The 6,557-nt window shown below is 41.0% G+C and overlaps 1 long non-coding RNA gene across 1 annotated transcript; it reads right to left on the bottom strand.

The window, feature by feature from the left end:
• Positions 1 to 3,620: 3,620 nt before the first annotated feature.
• On the bottom strand, positions 3,621 to 5,495 carry LOC134911466 (uncharacterized). Its single transcript, XR_010176598.1, has 4 exons — positions 5,424 to 5,495; positions 5,040 to 5,120; positions 4,392 to 4,457; positions 3,621 to 3,644 (listed from the first exon to the last, which is right to left on the bottom strand). It is a non-coding gene; the product is annotated as an uncharacterized LOC134911466 (long non-coding RNA).
• Between the last annotated feature and the right edge of the window lie 1,062 nt (positions 5,496 to 6,557).

Below are 6,557 nucleotides of genomic sequence, written 5' to 3'. Positions count from 1 at the left end.
GCAATACATTCGGAGGCTCTCTGAACAATATTGCCGTGGCTGTCATCTCAACTTCCCTGGACGACCATCTGTACAGAGCTTCAAATGGACATATTCAGAAATATGCATATTCTCTGTTCCAGCACCATGTACGGTACGACAAATACTTGACGTGGGCCAATCGTGTGAACTTTGATGGTTCCAAGGGCAAACTTCCGCTGCCCAAAAATCTGGTACATGACATCATGGCTAGGTGTGAACGCCGCGTGAGGATTGGTGATCCAGAAAAGAGGAAGATAAGGGATACCATAAACTCTGTGCTGAGAACGAAGAGGAAAATGACTTGGAAGCTCGACTATGATGAAACCAGATCATTACCTACCTCCTAGCTTCAGCACATCAGCTTCACACAGCTGAAGCTAAAAAATTGTGTCAATGTACCTGTATGACCTGTACATTTTCTGGGGCTGCATGCACTGTGCTGAATCCACTTGGAGCAGCTCGGTTACTCAAAGGGGAGTGCATGAACTTGGCTCACCACATTCCTGGTAATGTAAGGGCCTGTTACAAGTTGCCCCTTTTATTCCTGTTGATTTTTTGGGCGCTGCTGTATCTATCCAGTAGCAGCCGAGTCCATTGTGCTGTGTCCATCTGGGGCCTTGGGCTGCGTTTCCATCCAGGGGCTGCTGTTGTCAGTCCTCTATTCTGGTGTCCGTATGCGACAGTGTTAAAAAGCAAAAGACAAAAACGAAAAATAATTCAAAAAAGCAAAACCTAAAAATAAAGTACAAAAACCATTACCCCGCACCACCACCACAAAAAAATAAATTATAAAAATGTTAAAGTTGATATTGTTACTGTATTTGTGCTGTTACCTTTTGATTAAAGTACCGTACAGTATGTGTGATGTTGGCTTTATTACAATACAGTACAGTATGTGTGATGTTACATGTTCCAAATGATTTTGTCCGTAAATAAAGTGTTTCTTAAAATAAACATGACGTGGTTTCCAATGTTTGTATTCCCAACTTCCTGTACTGTATAAATTAGTACTACTGTATGATGGGAATTCAATTAAGAGTGGTATACTGTATGTAAAACAACTTGGTTAGGCATCTTGCATTTCATATTTTAATAAAAACCACAGGAAACTTCTATTTTTAAAAGTTTATTGAAGAAAAAAAAGGTGTTTTTTTTTAAATAAAGTTTGAAAGTTAATTAAAACAAAAAAGTAGTTTGTTCTTCGTTACATTCTTTTCTTGTGTATATAGATATCTGTGGGGGAAAAAAAAAAAAAAGTATTAAAGTAAAGACACTCATGTTCATTTGTTTTCCAAGAAAATTTGTGGAACCACACAGCCCAGCAATAAGTCATGCTGGGCTGTGTGGTTCCACAAAAGGCATGCGGTACAAAGTGAAATAGTGGTGTCAGTGGTCAGCACTTTGACACGCTAACATTTGTGGAACCACACAGCAATGGCTGACACACATAAAATGGCTGACACACACAAAATGCCTGACACACACAAAATGCCTGACACACACAAAATGCCTGACACACACAAAATGCCTGACACACACATGCTGGAGTGAAAACACATGTTTGCCAAACAGTCGACAGCACATGTCGGCCAGATGGCCGACCAAACTTGCTCCAAATCACCCCAAACTGGCCAGAAAGCACCCCAGCACACTCAGGAGGTACTGTACACCACAGCTAAATTAGGAGAGAATTTCATTACAAACAGCCAGATCTTGCAGATTATCTGCCAGATAATTGTATGGTGTACAGTATGCCTATCTTATACAGTAGAAAAAGATACTATACAATGGAGTACAAGAACAAAAATTTTTATTAAATAAAATTAAATTAAACTTAATAAAATATTAAAATAGTGGTCCACTAGGAGGTGGACCACCACCCGCTGGAGCTGGATGGCACGCTGCAACTGTTCTGTGGGAAAAAAAGGACAGTATTACAAAACAAATACTGAATACTTTACAGTGTAGTAATGGCAATACAGTACTTTACTCTATATTAGACAATATTGTTATTTACAATGTACAGTACTGTATTGTCAGTACAGTAAATCAAACACTACTGTATGCTGTCGAGGTAATTTAAACATTGCTTTAGTTTACCTCTTGTATAAGTGGGCTGCTGCCTGCCCGCTTCTGGGCCAGCCCACCTATCTTGCCCCTGTCTGGGGCCCCCATAAATAATTGGCACTATATTGGAGAAAAAAAAACATTTAGTCACATTCAAATAGTAAACAATTATTACTGTATACTGTAGGTACAGTATTATACTGTATTGCTGGTATTCAAAATATAAAGTACTGTACAAGAGTTTAGCTTCAATAGGTCATAAACAAATTGTCAAAGGAATTAAACACCACAGTACAAATACTGTAGACATTTACTGTATGTATTAGCAGTCATGACATTTCATGACCGCTTCAGAAAAAAGAGGGTTACAGTACTGTAGGTGGTGTTGTAGGGAGTACTATCCATAATAGTGGACTGTACTCAGAGCCAGCCATAAATAATATGATTCCCTAGTCAAGTTTTTGGATGCTGCCCCCTTGCACAGATGCTATTTCCGCCTCTGAGCCTGTACCCCTTTCCCAGCACCATCACCCCTCAACCATAGCAGTCGTCATTTTGGTGCTCCTCCAACTTACTGTACTGTATGTTTAAAATAGCAACAGTGTGCACATTCGGTGTGCATCCCAAAACGGTGCATGTTCTTGCTGGGAAGGGGCAAGGCCACACAGTAATTCCCCAATCTGAAATGACGCCACACAGTACTGCAACTTTATTCACAACATATCATGCAATAGTGTCTCTTTTTCTCGTTACATCATATGATAGTACCACATTACTCCTCAAAGTATTCCCACTTATTCACATTGCATCACATCATATTGCTCTTTGTTCACATTAGACCACACAGTAGTGCCCTTGCTACAGTATATGTTACACAACAAAGTACTGTATACACATAATGCTGCACATTAGTAATGCATTTTGTATGCACAGAATATACTGTAGGCATGCTGCATATCATATTAATCAGCAGAAGCTGCTTGTGCCCCTGGGCATTTGGCAAGTATGCCTATGCCTAGGGCAGGCTCAGACTGGAGATCAGTACGTAATCCCGCTGGACGGGATCCCGGCAGTCAAAATACAGACGCCGGAATCCCGACCACACAATCCCGACAGGGGCGGCGAGCGGAAAGCAGCCCCTTGCATGCTTGCTTCGCTCGCCACGCGGTGGGCACGGTGCCTCGCTACGCTCTACACACTATTATATCAGTAGTCAGGAAACGCAGCATGCATTTGTGGAGTGAAGAGGGTGAAAAAGGAGAGAAAGTACAGTTTGTACTGTAAGGTTATGTCAGAGGGTGTGAAGATGATCAGCTCAGTGTTATACATGTTACAGTAAGTTAGAATACAGTACAGTGCATTATGTATTTCTATTTTATTACCAGGTGTCTCCTCCACTGGTTGGCGACGGACTGTAAAAAGATAATACAGTACAGTTAGTCATATCAGTTTGACTTAAAATAATGTCGGAGAAAAAAAAATACTGTAATTACAGTACCAACTATTGCTACTGTACAGTATACTGTATTTACCAAAAATGTATTCTGGCTCGTCGTCTGTGGGTAAAAGAGAAGAATATTATAAGATACAGTATACAGTAAAAGTATAGTAATAGTACACTAGTGTCCAGGCCCAGTGTCAGGTGGGTAAAAAAAGGTATGCTTGTGACAGGCATGGTGATTCCAAGGGACCCCACCGAGACCATCAGAAAATTTGTGAGTGACCCGTATGCCGGTGATTATGACTAGAATAAGGTACAGTAGCAACTCTTTTTTCTTTTGAATTATGTATACTGTACAGTACTGTATGTGCATATTGTACAGTACACTTAAAATATTTAGCAGTTACTGTAGTGGTAATTTTTGGGATGACAGTATTAGCATACTGTAAGCATCCAACTGAGGCCCCCAAACAGATGCCGCCACTAGGTACAGTACGTGCCTCTCGTGCCTAATGGGAAATTCATCACTGACAGTATCTAGAGAGATGAATGGAGAGACAGTGACAAGGGGTGAGAGAGAGAAAGAGAGAGAAATTGAGTAAGATGGGTGTTTTTTTTAGAACAGGATGTTGTCCATACAGTAGCAACCAATCAAATATTACCTACTGTACTGTATTATCGTCTGTAAGTGTAACTAGATACTGTAAATGTTAATGTGGGATGTGATCGGTTGCTACTGTATGGGCAATATCACCAGTTCAAACAAAAACAATTTTCATCCGATTTCTACGCATTTGCCAGAAAAATCTGATGAAAAGTGCTACTCTGATGGCATCAGATCAATGTCAGTAATAATTCTTACCACTAAATGCAGCAGCATCATCATCATCCTCCTCCTCCTCCTCCGTGGCCTGTTCCAGTGTAGGGCCTGTGAAAAAAAACATTAATGTGAAAAAAAAAAAAGGTTAATTCCAGGAAATACACATACCCTCCAACATGGTACAAAATGCTCTGGTTCTGGACTTCCCTCTTAATTTATTATTGCCATCACCTGTGAAGAAACAGCTTTCTTATCATATAACTAGTTCAACACAGGTGATGGAAATCATAAATTAAGAGGGAAGTCTAGAAACAGAGCAGTGCGGCGGGTCATGTTGGAGGGTCTGCATACAGAAACATAGAATTTGATGACAAATACTGTAAGAACCACTTTGCCCATCTAATCTGCCTCTTTTTTTTAACCTTTTTTTTACATCAAACCTTATAACAATTTTCCCCAAACATCACATGATGCAAAGATAAATAAATAAAAAAATAAATAAAAAAAGAGGTGCAAGATGGAATTGTGATTGGGCCCTCCCAACCACCCTTATGTTATATAAACAGGGTCTGCCACACGACTGTGGCTGAAATGACTGGTTGGTTTGGGCCCCCACCAAAAAAAGAAGCAATCAATCTCTCCTTGCTCAAACTGGCTCTACAGAGGCACGATGTACCGGACTGGACTTACTTAATGGGTGCAGTGAGGTGATGGACATAGAGGTAGAGTCCTGGTCCTCCTCCTCCGCCACCGCCTGTGACAGTGTAGGGCCTGTGAAAGCAAAAAATCCATGAAATATACTTTTGTATTCTGTGTTGAATACAGTAAAGCAAAAATTCAGTCAGGAATTGGAGGAGGAGAGTAAATTTCGCACACAGAGACGAGAATGTCGAGGCCAGAATCAGGGGGTAGTGGAGGAGGGTTAGGATACCGTACCTCACCCTGTTGGGATTGCTGCAATCAGGATGCCACTGTCGGTCACCTGACCGCTAGAATCCTGACTGCTGGTCACGCAAACCCAACCCATTGGTTTAACACAATGTACAGTACAGTACAATACTGCAGTTTACTTACCAAGTTGGGGAGAGGGTTTTTCATCCTCACTGTCAATAATTACTGAGTTGAAAATAAAAAAATATTATAAACAAAATACAGTAGAGTACAGTTACTACAAAATTGCACAGTAGTACAGTGCTACAGGAGGCAGAGATATATTCATAATACAGTAGGAGCAGAATGACTGTCCAGCGGTAGGGGACATACAGTACTGTATTTAAAAGACCTGCTGTCTGGATCCCGACATTCAGAATGCAGAGTGTGGATTCAGAGTATGATTGGAGGGTTAGGCTAGTGGAGGGTGGGTCGGATGCACAATTTTGGGCACCATAATACAAAATGGATATCGTGGAACTACAAAAGGTTTAGAGGCGGGCGACCAAAGTGATGAAGTGGATTGAGAAGATGGAATACAAGGAAAGGCAGGCTAGGCATGTTTACATTGGAAAAGAGGAGATTAAGAGGGGACATGATTAACCTTTACAAATATACTGTATACAGTAAGGGGACAATACACAGGAACGGTTTTTGATAAGATGGACACAGAGGACACGTGCACAGTAACTCTTGTTGAAGTAGAGGCGATTTCGCACAGAGGCGAAAAGGGGTCTTCACAGTGAGGGAAATACTGTACAGTACATGTTTGGAATTCCCTGCCTGAAAAGTAATAAAAGTGGACTTGGTCAATACTTTTAAGAATGGGCTTGAGAAAATCCTACTGTACTTACTATAATCTGGCTCCTCTTCCTCCCCCGAATCAATGGGAATGAGCTCCTCCTCTGTATCAATTACGAGGCGGTCTGTGTGTAAAAGATGACAAGTATTGTAAAATACAAAAATTACAGTAATACTGTAGGAAACTAGTGTGTCTGTAACAAAAAGTAATTATTACCACTTCCGGAGCTCTCGGATGCAGCAGGTGGTGGTGGTGGTGGTGTTGGTACTGTGGGAAAAAAAATAACAGTACTGTAAGTGAAGCTGTCAATTTGAAACATGTACTGTACAGTATCCAGGACACATGTACAGTAGTGTAACAACGATGACAGTAGCACCAGAATTCTCGTTACACAATACCTGGCAGCGCAGCAGGTGGTGGTGGTGGTGGTGGTGGTGGTACTGTGGGAAAAAAAAATAACAGTACTGTAAGTGAAG

This window comes from Pseudophryne corroboree, chromosome 4 (assembly GCF_028390025.1).
Source record: "Pseudophryne corroboree isolate aPseCor3 chromosome 4, aPseCor3.hap2, whole genome shotgun sequence".
In the NCBI taxonomy this organism is placed as follows: domain Eukaryota; kingdom Metazoa; phylum Chordata; class Amphibia; order Anura; family Myobatrachidae; genus Pseudophryne; species Pseudophryne corroboree.
This window is presented reverse-complemented; position numbering and strand designations above follow the sequence as displayed.